Source organism: Macaca fascicularis, chromosome X (assembly GCF_037993035.2).
Source record: "Macaca fascicularis isolate 582-1 chromosome X, T2T-MFA8v1.1".
Classification (NCBI taxonomy): domain Eukaryota; kingdom Metazoa; phylum Chordata; class Mammalia; order Primates; family Cercopithecidae; genus Macaca; species Macaca fascicularis.
The window spans coordinates 52927248-52944014 of NC_088395.1; the positions used below are offsets into that span (position 1 = coordinate 52927248).

General features: G+C 46.5%; 2 long non-coding RNA genes across 2 annotated transcripts in view; one reads left to right on the forward strand and one right to left on the reverse strand.

Annotated features, from left to right (window-relative positions):
• LOC135969270 (uncharacterized) overlaps positions 1-800 on the forward strand; it is a 17907-nt gene extending 17107 nt beyond the window's left edge. Inside the window, exon 2 of the long non-coding RNA XR_012430187.1 lies at positions 26-800. This is a non-coding gene — a long non-coding RNA (uncharacterized lncRNA). The remainder of the gene's footprint in view (positions 1-25) is intronic.
• Positions 1-16497, reverse strand: part of LOC141409435 (uncharacterized) — a 19116-nt gene extending 2619 nt beyond the window's left edge. The window contains exon 1 of the long non-coding RNA XR_012430188.1: positions 15404-16497. This is a non-coding gene — a long non-coding RNA (uncharacterized lncRNA). The remainder of the gene's footprint in view (positions 1-15403) is intronic.
• Between the last annotated feature and the right edge of the window lie 270 nt (positions 16498-16767).

Sequence of the window (16767 nt, forward strand, 5' to 3'; positions counted from 1 at the left end):
CCATTCTCCCTTATCTCTTTTATAGAATCGAATGCTTGTGACCGCAGTTTTCCCAAGATTTCATAGAAGTGGTCTGGAGGCTCTTCAAGGAGAACTACGAACCACTGCTCAAGGAAATAAGAGAGGACACAAACAAATGGAAAAAAATTCCATGCTCATGGATAGGAAGAATCAATACCGTGAAAATGGCCATACTGCCCAAAGTAATTTATATTCAATGCTATCGTCATCAAGCTACCACTGACTTTCCTCACAGAATTGGAAAAAAACTACTTTCAACTTCATATGGAATCAAAACAGAGCCTGCATAGCCAAGACAATCCTGGGCAAGAAGAACAAAGCTGGAGGCATCACGCTACCTGACTTCAAACTTTACTACAAGGCCACAATAACCAAAACAGCATGATACTGGTACCAGAACAGATATATAGACCAATGGAATAGAACGGAGGCCTCCCTTAGAAATAACACCACACATCTACCACCATTTGATCTTTGACAAACCTGACACAAGCAATGGGGAAAACATTCCCTCTTTAATAAATGACGTTGGGAAAACTGGCTAGCCATATGCAGAAAACTGAAACTGGATCCCTTCTTTACACCTTATACAAAAATTAACTCAAGATGGATCAAAGACTTAAACGTAAGACCTAGGAGCATAAAAATCCTAGAAGAAAACCTGGGCAATACCATTCAGGACGTAGGCATGGGCAAAGGCATGATGTTTCATGTCTAAAACATCAAAAGCAATGGCAACAAAAGCCAAAATTGACAAATGAGATCTAATTAAACTAAAATGGCCATACTGCCCAAAGTAATTTATATTCAATGCTATCGTCATCAAGCTACCACTGACTTTCCTCACAGAATTGGAAAAAAACTACTTTCAACTTCATATGGAATCAAAACAGAGCCTGCATAGCCAAGACAATCCTGGGCAAGAAGAACAAAGCTGGAGGCATCACGCTACCTGACTTCAAACTTTACTGCAAGGCCACAATAACCAAAACAGCATGATACTGGTACCAGAACAGATATATAGACCAATGGAATAGAACGGAGGCCTCCCTTAGAAATAACACCACACATCTACCACCATTTGATCTTTGACAAACCTGACACAAGCAATGGGGAAAACATTCCCTCTTTAATAAATGACGTTGGGAAAACTGGCTAGCCATATGCAGAAAACTGAAACTGGATCCCTTCTTTACACCTTATATAAAAATTAACTCAAGATGGATCAAAGACTTAAACGTAAGACCTAGGAGCATAAAAATCCTAGAAGAAAACCTGGGCAATACCATTCAGGACGTAGGCATGGGCAAAGGCATGATGTTTCATGTCTAAAACATCAAAAGCAATGGCAACAAAAGCCAAAATTGACAAATGAGATCTAATTAAACTAAAATGGCCATACTGCCCAAAGTAATTTATATTCAATGCTATCGTCATCAAAAGAAACTATCATCAGAGTGAACAGGCAACCTACAGAATGGGAGAAAATTTTTGCAATCTACTCATCTGACAAAGGGCTAATATCTAGAATCTACAAAGAACTCAAACAAATTTACAAGAAAAAAGCAACCCCATAAAAAAATGGGCAAAGGATATGAACAGACACTTCTCAAAAGAAGACATTTATGCAGCCAACAGACATATGAAAAAATGCTCATCATCACTGGTCATTAGAGAAATGCAAATCAAAACCACAATGAGACACCATTTCACACAAGTTAGAATGGCAATCATTAAAAAGTCAGGAAACAGATGCTGGAGAGGATGTGGAGAAATAGGAATGCTTTTACACTGTTGATGGGACTGGAAACTAGTTCAACCATTGTGGAAGACAGTGTGGCGATTCCTCAAGGATCTAGAACTAGAAATACCATATGACCCAGTAATCCCATTACTGGGCATATACCCAAAGGATTATAAATCATTCTATGATAAAGACACATGCACACATATGTTTATTGCGGCACTATTCACAATAGCAAAGACTTGGAACCTACCCAAATGCCCATCAATGATAGACTGGATAAAGAAAATGTGGCACATATGGAATACTATGCAGCCATAAAAAAGGATGAGTTCCTGTCCTTTGCAGGGACATGGATGAAGCTGAAAACCATCATTCTCAGCAAACTATCACAAGATCAGGAAACCAAACACCGCATATTCTCACTCATAAGTGGGAGTTGAACAATGAGAACACATGGACACAGGGTGGGGAACATCACGCACCGGGGCCTGTCGGGGGGCAGGGGGCTGGGGGAGGGAGAGCATTAGGAGAAATACCTAATGTAGGTGATGGGTTGGTGGGTGCAGCAAACCACCATGGCACGTGTATACCTATGTAATAAAACTGCACATTCTGCACATGTAACCCAGAACTTAAATTATAAATAAATAAATAAATAAGTGGTCTGGAGGAACCAGACCATCACTAGTTTGCTGAATTTGAATGAGAACAAATTGTTTAGCATACCAGCCAAGGACTTTCCTTTTGTTTCACAGGTTTATTTCCTAGTAGGAGCTTTGACTACACTTACAGCCAATTCCTGGAGCAAGGTTTCTAGTAAAGCTCAATCTTGCTCACCACACTTAATACCAGTACCAGCAGCAGGTATGAAACCCTGTTGTTTCCATAGAATACCGAAATTTTAAACCACAGCATTGGCACACATGCTTGTCTAGCTGTGTTGTATTTGTAGAGGCCCTTGTGTTTCCCTCAGGTGAAGTTGAGGACCATAAGACTATGCGTGCAGTTTTCTCCTCATTTATCATACTTTCTTCAAAATACTGAGCTGAGTGTTGTAACTCATGGATGGGTATGACCTGCCCACCTATTTTCTGCTTCTGAACAGCAGCTGATATTTCAGGCTTAGGGCCATTAACAAAAAAGGTGGAGAACTCCCTGGCGGTATCAGCATTAATGCCCAACCTCTAGCATTCCTGATGGTAGTATCTAATTGGTCTCTATAGTTAGAGACAGGTTCATCCTGCCTTTGTCAACAGGATTGGGTTCTTCTCTAGTAATTGTAAGGGGGTAAACTTCAGGGATAGCCTTTAAAAGACACTATCCTATTTCTGGGACTTTTACATATCCTGAGCAGGTGTTATTTCTAGGAGCATTACCTAAATCCTCATTTATGGTGGCCTTGTCAAACCAGGCTCAGGGATCTCCTGGTCCTACCAAAAGGTGTGCTAAATGATACAGGTCAAGGAGCTCAGGGTGACCAGGTGCAGTGGCTCACGTCTGTAATCCCAGCACTTAGGGAGGCCGAGGCGGGTGGATCACCTGAGGTCAGGAGTTCAAGACCAGCCTGGCCAACATGGTAAAACCCTGTCTCTACTAAAAATACAAAAATTAGCTGGGCGTGGTGGTGGACACCTGTAATCCCAGGTACTCGGGAGGCTGCAGAGGAGAACTGCTTGAACCCAGGAGGCGGAGGTTGCAGTGAGCCGAGATTGCGCCATTGCACTCCAGCCTGGGTGACAAGAGTGAAACTCCATAAATAAAAATCAGAGATAGTGAAAAATAGATATGTACAAAAATATTCTTTACATTTTATGGAGGGAATGTCTTTGAGGAATGTATCAATATGCTTTCCTCCTACACATTTCCTTGCATGAATTTCCCTAGTGATTACTAGAGTGCATTTTCTACCAGAAGGCAAAAATGGGAAATGAAAGAACGCATAGCAGCTATAACTAAATTTCAAGACTAGATTTTACTACATGCACTCTAAAAAAAATCTGGCTTAAAAATCCGGTTGGGCGCTGTGGTTCATGCCTATAATCCCAACACTTTGGGAGGTTGAGGCAGGTGGATCATTTGACGCCAGGAGTTCGAGACAAGCCTGGCCAACATTGCAAAACCCTGTCTCTACTAAAAAGACAAAAATCAGCCACGCGTGGTAGCACACACCTGTAATCCCAGCTACTCGGGAGGGTAAGGCATGAGAATCGCTTGAACCTGGGAGGCAGAGGTTGCAGTGAGCCGAGATCGTGCCACTGCACCCCAGCCTGAGCGACAGAGGGAGACTCTGTCTCAAAAAAAAAAAAAAAAAAACTTACTACATATGTAATAGAAAATATTAGAGATAACAACAGTAGTATGACATCTACAACTGCCAGGACCCAAGCCAAGAACCTGTTGGGCTATTTATGATGAACATCACCCCCTGAAGCAAATGCTGTTACCACCCTTAATCTACTCTTGTGGAAACAGGCACACAGAGGTGGAGTCTGTTGTCCCTGGTCTATCAGACTCTAGATTACACACTGGCTTACAGAATGCTTTCCTGTCCCCAGTATAAGAATAAAAGACACACTGGGGAAGTGTGTAAAAGAGCCAGCAAAACATTTTTTAAAAATCATGGCAGTCACTGCTCACAGAAATAATGCAAAATGGAAAGAAAAAATAAACCATGTAGGAAATTGTTCAAAGAGTAGGATCTAAATATTATGAAATGATACCTTTTTTTTTTTTTTTTTTGAGACAGGGTCTCTGTTCTGTCGCCCAGGTTGGAGTTCAGTGGTGCAATCAAGGCTCACTGCAGCCTTGACCTCCTGGGCTTAAACGACCCTCCCACTTCAGCCCCCTGTGGCTCCCAAAAGCTAGGACTATAGGTACACGCCACCACAGCCTGCCAATTTTATCGTTTATGTTTTGTGGAGACAGGGTTGCACTATGTTGCCCAGGCTGGCCGCCAACTCCTGGGATCAAGCAATCCTCCTGCCTTGGCCTCCCAAAGCGCTGGGATTACAGGCCTGAGCCACAACTTCTGGCCTATTTTTTTTTTTTTAATCACCTGGAAGAAATTAGGCACTTGTCAACAGACACATGCAAAAATGCTCATCATCACTGGCCATCAGAGAAGTGCAAATCAAAACCACAATGAGATACCATCTCATGCCGGTTAGAATGGCGATCATTAAAAAGGAAACAACAGGTGCTGGAGAAGATGTGGAGAAATAGGAACACTTTTACACTGTTGGTGGGACTGTAAACTAGTTCAACCGCTGTGGAAGACACTGTGGTGATTCCTCAAGGATCTAGAACTAGAAATACCATTTGACCCAGCCATCCCAATACTGAGTATATACCCAAAGGATTATAAATCATGCTGCTATAAAGACACATACACACGTATGTTTATTGTGACACTATTCACAATAGCAAAGACTTGGAACCAACCCACCAATGATAGACTGGATTAAGAAAATATGGCACATATACACCATGGAATACTATGCAGCCATAAAAAAAGCATGAGTTCATGTCCTTTGTAGGGACACGGATGAAGCTGGAAACCATCATTCTCAGCAAACTATCGCAAGGAAAGAAAACCAAACACCACATGTTCACATTCATAGGTGAGAACTGAACAATGAGAACACTTGGACACAGGAAGGGGAACATCACACACTGGGGCCTGTCATGGGGTGGGAGGAGGGGGGAGGGATAGCATTAGGAGATATACCTAATGTAAATGATGAGTTAATGGGTGCAGCACACCAACATGGCACATGTATACATATGTAACAAACCTGCACGTTGTGCACATGTACCCTAGAACTTAAAGTATAATAATAATAAAAAAACTAAAAAAAAAAAAGAAACTAGGGACTTGTATTTGTATTCAACAAATGTCTATATTGACAAGACAAAGCTAGACCTGTTCTGGTAATGTGCTGAAAATGGTGAGCAAAAACAAAGCAAAACAAATATAGTTCCTGTCCTTATAATGATCACGTTCTGATATTAACCTTTGAAATAGGGGGTCAGGGTTATTTCTGTTGTCCAGCTTAATTGTTAATTTTTTTTTGTTCTTCTTCTATAGTACACATTGTATTAGCAAAAGACATGAATAAAAAATTTTCAAGTATTTTTGAAATAATTTGTGGGACACCTTAATTCTAAATAGAATAGTTTAAACTGTTTTGAAAGAAATGATGCAAACATCAATCTCAGTATGTTTAAAATGTACCTTTATAGATGAAAAGCCGCTAAGGAAATAAAAAAATATGATTAGTGATGATGGCATGTTGATGGAACTGTGGATAGTTTTCTTCACTATATTTTATCTCTCCTCTACTGCTATGAAAAGATTGTTTCTACATGTATGAAGAAAAATGACGGGAAATATAAATATTATTTTATTTCACAATGTTTATTAGGCACCCAGTAATTTCTAAATGCCCTTGCAAGTACTGAGGACAAAAGACTGGAACACACACAGACCACAGCTCCTGCCCTCATAAGAGAACACGGTGACAGCAGTCTTTGGATCACGAGTTAATGAATTGTGCACTGCAGTTTCACAGGAAAACTGAACATTCCAGAAAACGTTTGCATTATTTCCATCAAAAAGACGAAAATCACAAAAACCATTTTTCAAAAATGTGAAACCGAGTTATAAAATAAGGATGTTGAAGTCGTGACGTAAGTAGGAATGTCAGTATGTGGAAAATGTACCTTTATGGATGAAAAACCCTCTAAGGAAATTTCACAAAGCATAATGAATGGCCACCGCTCAGTGATAGGACGGTGGCTAAGATTTGTTCTCTTTATTCTGCGTTATCTCGCCTCGCATGTTCTCCAGCAAGGCTGAACACCCTCCCTAATGAAAGAATACATTGATGAAAGTCCACGTTTTCCAGAACGACGTGGGGGAAAGAATGACGAGACCATTCAGAGCAGCAGAATAAAGGTTGCTAAGGGACGCGGGCAGGCCCGCGGGAGACAGGCCGATTTGAAAAGCAAAAGGGCTTTGTTCACCAGTACTGAGTTTCAGCGAGGGACCCCCCCAGAAGGTAGCAACTCAGGCTCCAGGACCAGTGGGTTCAGACGCCAGGGAACCGAAAAAAAAAAAACAAAAAAGACCTCTTCCCTCGGAAAAAGCTGCGCAGCGTTTTTTCGCTCGCGAAGGGCGGGGCGGAAGGCGAGCACAGCCACTCCACAGTGCAACACTGCCACCTGCCGGCCAAAGAAACCGAACGCCGCCAACCGGAGAGCAAATTTCATCATCTTCGCTGCTTTTCAGCACCAACCCGGGAGAGCTCCACGTGGGCGGAAAAGCAGGAGGAGACGGACGACCAGAGAGGGTACTGGAACGGGCCGCAATGGCTCCGGCGAACAAGGAAAAGGGACTCAACCCTGCACAAAAGCCTCCCCGACACCCGCCCTCGCAACCATAGCAACTGCCCAGTAACTTCCAGCGGCGACAACCACCACCCCACTAGTCCCGCCCTCGGAACCATAGCAACCGCGCAGAAAGTTCCTGCGCCGCCAGAAAAACGCAGTGCGGAGGGCGGGGCTGGCCTAGGATTGACGAGCTCTGCGCCTCCGCGTCGGAACCGGGGGAGGTCGGCTCCAGTCTCCTCGGGTTTAGCCGCAGGCTTCCTTCGCTGCTGTTGGGAGCTGACGGCTGAGGGACGCGACTGCGCAGCCGCCCCGCGTTCGAGACGTGTGACAGTCCCAGGCCCATTCTCCTCCCACCCAGCCAACATTTGAAAACGCTTCCCACGTGACACACCCCCTGTCCTCCCCGCAGCCCTTACTCCACCGATCCTCCCTAGCCATCTCAGCGACCCCAGGGGCTGACCAGGCCACTGCCAGAACCTATCCGTCCTCAGGGGTCTCCTCCTGCCCACCTTCATGCCCTTGTCCTCAGGAGAGACTGCGCCCCTCCATGATGTGCAGTAAAGGATGGGCGCCCTGCCTCACAGGAGCTGAGCACTGATGAGAAAAACCTTAACGCCTTACGAATTCCTGTACCTTTCTCCATGACCAAGAGAGATTGCTTCTCACTTTCACTGTCATCCTCCCTCTAATGCTAACATACTCCCCAAGTATGCTAGGAACCCTCTTCCATTTCAGTGGCTTATCCTAAGGATTCACTGAGAAGACAGAAGCAACCCACTGGCAACTCTTAAGAGCTTCCCAAGCCCGCTCTACCCGTGCCTGCCCTGGCATTCTCTGCCGCCCCTGAGCATACAGTGCTCCTAACAAGCCAGCCCTCACCTCAGCTCAGGATGCCATACCTCCCACCTTCTCAGGGGCTTTGCTCCTGCAGTGATCCCTCCTCTCTTCGAAGTCATCAACTGCCCCCTCTACGTTGGAGCACTCTACAAGCAAAGGAGGAAAAACCCACCCTCTCCCCACATGTCCTTCAGCAGCTGCTGGCACAGCATGTGCTGCCCTTCAACAAAAACCGCCTGGAGTTCAGAGGCCACGGCCTCCTCAACTCCCATCAATAGGGCCTTTGTCCCTAATCTGTATTTTGGGGTGGCTGAGGTGGAAGGATCTCTTGAAACCAGGATTTTGAGGCTGCAGTGAGCTATGATCGTGCCACTATAGTCCAGCCTTGGTGACAGAGCGAGATGGTGTCTCGAAAATAAAAAGAAAAAAGAGAAACAAGAGGGAAAAATCTCCCCTTCTTCTTATAAGAAAGAAGCAGTAAACCTTTGGCTTACTGCTTTTTCCCTAGGTGTCCTTTCCTGGCTCTGGACACATTTTTTGAATCCAAGCTCCGTGGCTCAGGCCCTTGGAAACATATTCTACTGTTGTTCTGAAAAAGGACAAATTCCCAACTGTGTGACCTTCTTGACCTGGATATAATAGGGCAAGCCTGAGGTGAACATGAAAGACAAGCCAAAGAACGTGTCCTGTTCTGGTCACAGGGGCGGTAGGAGGTCCCCAGAGGCAGTGACAGAGTCAGACATCTCAGAGGAGGAAGGTGTGACAAGGGAGTGGAGTGAAGCTTCGAGTAAAAGAGGGTTTTACCTCATGCAAATTTGGGGCTCATTTTGCAGAATGGCCCAGTAGCCTCTTCGGGCAGAGGGATGTCTGGAGTTCAGGAATTTCACTTTGTAGAGCTGATCTGGGTTCCTGCTGTTTTGGGAGACCTCAGCGCTCGACATTCTCTGACAGGGGAATGTGGAACTGGCTGATTCAAAACCCGGCGGTGTTACCATGAAGCAAGCATAAGCCAGATAGGAGCTAGGAGACCCTGCAGCTGAGGCTGTGGAGTGGACAGCACTGGCCAGGGGTCAGGGAGAGGATGAGGCCCAGACTCAGAAGGGTCTGCAGATGTCAGCACAGGTGGGCTGAGGTCAAGTCAGCCAAGGAGCACAAGGTCCTGATCAAGATGAGAGAGACAATAAATGCAAGCTACACCAGCCTCACACATGGATGAGCAGGGCAGCATCGCCAGCAGGACTTGGGGACAAGAGTGAGCCCTCCCTCAAAAACGACCGAGGACACTGCAGTCAACATCCAGTGTCAAAGGCCCCTTCCCACATCACCATGGAGACTCAAAAGCCATATATGCCCCTTCCTCATCTTGGACAGGAGTAGGGAGGTGGGGTGGCAATCCAAGAGACTGATCATTTTTCACCAAAACAGATTGAGCATTTATACAAATGGACCGGTGACATGACAGCATCAGATGACACCAGATTAGATGAAAATCCAGTGGGTTTGTTTCCCCTTACTATCCAGTCCAGAGGGTGGACAAGCAAGATAAACGTCACATCAGTCAGAGAGAATAAATCAGCCAATGTGCTTGTGGGGTGTGAGGGACTTGAGTGAGTTCGTGCTCTCTGCATACCATTCCCTCCGACTCCTCCTCTGCACACCGTCTTATCAGTCCACAGTAGCAAGGGAATGGGACGTACTTGTCTTCCATACTGTAACCCAGGACAATTTTAACCTCTCATAAGCAGACTCTCTAAACAGGACACAGAAAGAGCAGAGAATCTGACAGACACACAGAATAGAGAAGCTGTCGTTCCCCTCCCCATGCAAGGCCAGGCTCTACTATCCTTTATTAGGACAGACCCCATTTCCCAGGGCCTGGGCCATGGAGCTTGGAGTCAAAAACTCTCCAGAGCCAGGAAAGGACGCCTAGAAGAAAAGCAGTAAGCCAAAGATTCTTATAAAAAGAAGGGTTTTTTTTTCCCCCCTTCTTTTCTTTCTTTCTCTTTTGTCTTCTTTTCTGTCACCTAGGATGGAGTATAGTAGCACGACAGTAGCTCACTGAAGCTTCAAACTCCTGGACTCAAGAGATCCTCCCACCTCAACCACCCCAGTAGCTGCGAGTACAACCTTGCACGACCATAGCCGGCTAATGTGTTTATTCTTTGTAGAGATGAGGTCTCATTATGTTGCCCAGGCTGGTCTCAAACTGCTGGGCTCAAGCATCCTCCAGCCTCAGCCTCCCAAATGATTGGGATTACAGGTGTGCACCAGTGTGCATGGCTGCCACCTCTTCTTTAATCATCTGGGATGATATTAACTCCCCATAAACAGACCCTCCCCAGAGTACAGAAAGAGGAGAAAACCAGACAGACACATACAGTGGAACAGCCAATGAGTGTCACCGAGGTGAGCAGGACCTCCTTGGGGGCCATCACTGACATCCCCAGCCATGCCGGCTCCAGTGTTCTTTATTAAGATAGACCCCACTTCCCAGGGCCTGAGCCCTGGAGGGTGGAGTGAAAAAATGTTTCTGCAGCCAGAGAATGACGTCTGGAGGAGATGGAGCAAGTCAAAATTTCTTATTAAAAGAAGGAGGGCTTTTTTCCTTCTTATTTCTTTCAAATGTACATGATGCCAGTTTCCTCCCCAGAGTTGACAGGTACAGGGGAGAATTTCAGTGGCTCCTGACAGACCAAGAATTGTCTCCTATCGTTGTATCCTGGTAGAAACTCATTCTCCAAGGCGGAACCTCCTGAGTTTTCACAGACGCCACGCACCCTCGTGCACTGGCACGGCCCTTTCGGCAGGTCTCGCTTCTCCACCCCGGGGTGAGTCAGCTGTCTTGGGCCCCTTTGAGTGTTTTCATTTAATAACAGAACTCGGTTACTAATAGAAGCAGCCACCACAGTTAGGCAGCAAAAACAAAATCAGTAATAACACTCTTACTTCACATGGAGCTGTAATATTTACAAAACATTTATATACGCATTGCCTGATTCGGTTCTTTTTGTTTTTTTGAGATAAGGTCTTGCTCTGTCACCCAGGCTGGAGTGCAGTGGTGCAAACATAGATCACTACAGCCTTGAACTCCTCGGCTCAAGCCATCCTCCCACCTCAGCCTCTCAAGTACCTGGAACTCCGAGGCCACGCCACCACTTCCAGATCCTGATTGGGCTCTTGACGCTAAGAAAATCGTGAGTTCTACAGCACTTCTTCTTCACGCCCCAGCAGCGCTCTGAGGCCGAAGAGTCTGGCAAATGCACACCAGGAACCAGACCCAGAGAGGCTCCCAGGGCCCTTGTGTCTCATCCTGGGATCTCTAAAGGGGTCAATTTGGAGGAAGGGCTTGCTTCTCCTCTTGTCACATTCACGCCCCATGTGGTCCCCTTTTCTTATAGGGGGTACCACCCTGGTAGACACCCGGAGACCCCCCCCACCACCCAAAGAGAGTTTAGGGAGCAATGACGGGTGTCCTTGACAAAGATCTTCAGTTCTCGATGGCACCTAGGCTGTGGCCAGGTAGCGATGGCTGGAATCTTTCTTGGATTGCACACTGCTCCTTCACTGGGGAACATACCCCACCATTATTTATGGCGGCCTGGTACAGGTAGCTCGCTGCGAGATACCTAAACCTCCAGACTCGGGGCTCTCCTTGCGTTTGCAAAAAATCCCGGAACACGGGGCCCCTCGCAGTTCCCATGGAGAACTCCCAGGGGAGTTCTGTTGTGTCACCCTGTGGCTAAGTCTCTCTGATCCTCCCTGGAAGGGCCCAAAAGCACAGCCTCCTCACCACGAGGCGTAACACTTTGAAGCCACTCTCACGATAGGGCTTAGGTTTACAGAGGCTGGAAATCCATCCTAGCCAGGGCCACAGACACAAACAACGTCTTCTGGCTTCTGATGGCTCCTCATGCTGCTATGGTCCCAAGCAAAGAAACCTCCTCACACCAGGCATTTGGTGTGAATCTCCAGACCAAGTGCCCCCATGTACCCAGCCCCTTCCATCACCCCAACTCCAAGCCCCATAGGTCCACCACTCTCATCCCAAGACTGCTCTGTGTTCCCCCAGCGGGACTCCTCCTCCCTCTGATGCCACCTTCCACATATTCCCAACGCCTGCCCGCCCGATTGCACACTCTACCGACTTAAGTACTCTTACAATCTCTGTGGACACCATCCATTTAGGCCGTTTTCATGGAAGATGAGGTATCTCACGGGACATACCACCATGGGTCACGGCGGTAAGAAAGAGGAGGAAGGAGAGTGGTGGTGGAAGCCTTCCTGCAACCCCACCGCTGCTTTGAAACCGCTGCTCCTCTATCCTCAACTTCAGAGAAACACCACGAGGCTCATATACCTCTGTCTGCCCGGGCCATCTGTTACCGGGCCTCGAGACTCTTGTCACGGATTTCTGGCACCTGCACCTCACGACTTTCCTCTCACGTGTTTGGGAAGGAGAAGATAGCACACCCTGGCAAGTCCTCAGCCCTCTGCTTCTCCTAGCCCGGGTCACTGAATCTTTTCAAGCCAAGCTTCTTGAACCCGTCGACCACAGCAGCAGAGTTACTGGTTACCTCTTCCTGCTTCCTCCTCAGTGAGCCCCACAGCCATGCAACGTTCCCCAGCTGAAATCTCCAACTAGTTCTGCAATGCTAAATCAAAGCACCCAGTGCTGTCCTGGCCACAGTTCACGTTCCTTTTTCCAATACACTCTGCTTCTCAGATTCTGTGAAGCCACCCCTGGCTTTCCTCCTACCCCGAGGCCATTACTTCTGAGTCTCCTCGTTGGTCCTTTTACTTCGAGCATCTCAAAAATGTTATTTCCTGGCTTGCGACCTTTGCCCTGGACACTCCTCATTCTGTAGGTGACCCTGGGTGCCCACGTGGCCACCCAGACTTGGTTCCGTCCTTCTCCGCTTGTGTGCTGATGGATTCCTGCATCACGAACTCCACCAGGAAAACCCCAGCTGAGCCCCAGAGCCCCCACAGGGCATGGTTTAAGGAGCATGTCCACTCAGATATCCCACAAGCCCAACAAATCAGCGGGTGAACCCCCAACTGTGTCCCGTGTCTCACGGGTTGGCACCACCATCCACTCGGTTCCTGAACCCCAGAACCTAGGAATAATGCCAGGTTGGCTGAGGATCACCCTGTGACTCTGCTGCAAGGCTCTGGAAAAAGCCAACCAGGACCTCCACATTGCCACAGATGAGCAAAGAGTCTCCCATGAAGGCTTCTTATTGGCAGAGACTCTCTACAGGCATCCGAGCGGAGGCCCAGGCCCGGGCTTGGGTGGCCCCCACAGGGAAGGCCAAAGAGCAGACCCAGGCCCTGTAAGGTATCTCAGAGACCGAAATGCTCATTTCCTCTGAGAACTCAACAGATAACCTCCAAATCCCTAAATCGAGACACAGCAGTAGGAGCCCATCATTTAGAGACACAGAGGTGAATATTCAGAAGAAATAGCTGAAGAAAAAAACCAGAAGTTTGTGGAGGTGGGTCTCCACGGGTGCACATGAAACAAGGGACTGCTGAATTGTATTTTTCATCGTACAGTTCCTAGTCCTATATGGCCCTTTAAGCAGAAGGATTCATCTGATATCACTAATTATAATAAAATGTGAAAATGCATCTCAACACACTTAATAAGTAAGCCTGGGAGCTGATTCATCCACATCAGCTAATACAAATCTGAGCCATCTCCAGATTCAAGGAATGATTGTACAACGTCTCGTGAACGTATCTATGCAGTGTTTTACTCACCTTGAAAATAACTACCATATGATCTAGTAATCTCACTCTGGGTATTTATAGTCCAGATACTCCCCCATGTTCTTTGCAGCACTATTCATAATAACCAGGATATAAAAACAACCTAAGTGGTCATTGATGGATGAATAAAGAAAATGTGGTATATACATACAATGGAATATTATTCAGCCTTAAAAAGAAGGAAATTCTGACATTTGTGACAACGTGGATGGACCTTGAGAACATTATGCTAAGTGAATATGCCAGACACATACTGTGCGACCTCACTTATATGTGGAATCTAAAATAATTAAACTTATATAAACAGAGAGTAGAATGGTGGTTGCCAGGGGCTGGTTGGGGCAGGGAGTGGAGGGTTGATGGTCAAAGTTGCAAAGTTTCAGTTAGGCAAGATAAAGAAGTTTTAGAGATCTACTATATAGCATAATGCCTACAGCTAAAAACACTACTGTATACTTCAAATTTACTAAAAGAGTAGATCTTTGGCTAAGTGTTCTTATCACACACACACATAATAATAACAATAATAATAATAATAAAGAGGATGTGTGGAAAGTTAAAAAAAAAAATAACTCGAGCATAGGAGACCCTCACCAGAAACAACAATATATTTCATTGGCAAATGCAGCATGTTAACATGAAAATTTTGATTTCAGGACTATAGAGGAAAGCGAGCACAGTGTCAGCTGTAAAACAAGCACTCAAGCTACTTTGAATGTTTTTGACCTTTCCTTAGCCCGGGAAATCTATTAGCCCTAGAAACTGCCAGCATAGCAGGGAACAAAGACGTCCTGCTTTCCCTTTGACGAGGGACCTTGTGTTTCAGATATGCTTTACTTCCTATGAGGATGGTTCCGTTTCTGCAGCTGCCACCTCGGCTTTCGTAAGAGGAGTTACAAAATGATACTCACGCTGGGGCCACATTCCACACCCGCTAAGTCAGACTCTCTGGGGATTGGGCCCGGCATCCGCTCGTGGACAAATGCTCCACGAGAGACCTGATGCACAGCTGACGTTGAGAGACATAAGCTCACCTGCCCTTCACCTGCCCTGTTTTTTTTCATATAACCTTGGACTCCATAGCCTTGTTTGTAGTTAATGAATTGGAAAAAAATGTAGGGGTTGCCTCGCCTCCAAGAGCATCTTTTCACATATTTATTCTACAGCCACGTCAGAGCAATTTCAAGGACTTAGGAGGGTGGTGATGCCACAGCTTTCCCTTTCTGACCTGATACTCGGCAGGCCCAGGAGAGGGAGAAAGAAGAGCCTTGCAGGTGGAAAGGGGTCGAGAGTTCTGTTGTCTTGGTAACCGTGCTGCCACTCATCCCATTGGGGTGCTCAGCTCCGGCAGGGGCCCTGTGGGTGAGACACCACCCCTCCCCACTCTGGCTGTCTTCCTGTGCTCAGAGGTTGAAGCTAAGGGCTGAGGTTGGTTACCAGGGAAACTGAAGCCAGGTCCTTGAGATTGGTGAACAGAAAAACCGGCAGTGGAATTCAGGATGTAGCATGGATTATGGGAGCCTGCCCACAGACAGAGGATTGACAGTCACTAGTGCACGCACCCACAGGCTGCCTGCGCAGGAACCAGGAACGTGCGTACACCGTACACAGACACACACGTAGACGTGCACTCACCAGCACTGCCTCTGCCCAGGTGTGCACAGTCTATCTGGCTGGAGCATCAGGTGCACGTGGAGGAGCCAGGCGACCAGGCAGGACATGTAGGCAGGACGTGGAATAGGAAAAGAAAGGGGATATTGCTTACTGTTGTAGAAAAAATGACTGCATACCCTTTCCTCCACGACTTACGGTCACGTTTGCACTACATGTTTTAAATGGTTTTACTAAGGTTTAATTTGCTTGCCACAAACTTTCACGTACCTAAAGGGAATAATACGGAGAGATTAAGCAAATGTACACAGTTTTGCAGCCCTCACCACCATCCAGTTTCAGAATACTTCCATCACCCCAGAAAGATCCCTGGTACCCACTAGCAGCAGTCAATCCCCATTACTTTACCTCCAGGCCCGCCCAGGCAACCAGTAAGCTCCTTTCTCTCTCTGTAGAGCTGCCTCTCTGGGCATTTCCTATAAACTGACTTGTGCAGTAAGTGGTCTTCTGTGTCTGACATTTGTCAGTTAGCATGTCTTGGAGGCACAAACACGCTGTAGCGTGCATCAGTAGCGTGTTCCTTGTCATGGCTCAGTAACGTTCGGCTGTATGGATATACCACTTCTTTATCCCTTTACTGACTGGTAGACATTTGGCTTGTTTCCACTCTGGGGCCTTCCTGCAAAATGCTGCAGTGAACATCTGAGCACATATCTTTGTGCAGACATGGTTTCATCAGATACTGTCAAATATTTTTCTCTGTCTATGAAGATGATGATATAGTTCCTGTCCTCTATTATATTAACAGGGTGGATTACCTTAACTGAAATTTGAATGCATTCCTAGAATAAATGTCACTTGGTCATGTTGTGTAACCTACTGTATGTGTCGCTGGATTGGGGTTTGCTAATATTTTCTTGGGGATTTTCGCATGCATATTCATGATGGATATTGGTTTATGGTATTCTTCTGCTGTCTCTGTCTGGCATTGCTATTATTATTATTATTATCATTATTATTGCTTTTGAGAGAAATCTTGCCTGTTGCCCAAGCTGGAGTGCAGTGGTGCGATCTGGGCTCACTGCAACCTGTGCCTCCCAGGTTCAAGCAATTCTCCTGCCTCTGCCTCTGCCTCTGCCTCCCGAGTAGCTGGGAATACAGGTGCCCACCACTATACTCGGCTAATTTTTGTATTTTTAGTAGAGTTGGGGTTTCACCATGTTGGCCAGGCTGGTCACAAACTCCTGACCTCAGGTGGTCCGCCCGCCTCGGATTCCCAACATCTTGGGGTTACATGCGTGAGCCACCACGCCCAGCCTCTGTCTGCCTTTAGTTGCAGGGTAATACAATTTTCAGAGGATGAGTTGGGAAATGTTCCCTCCTCCTCT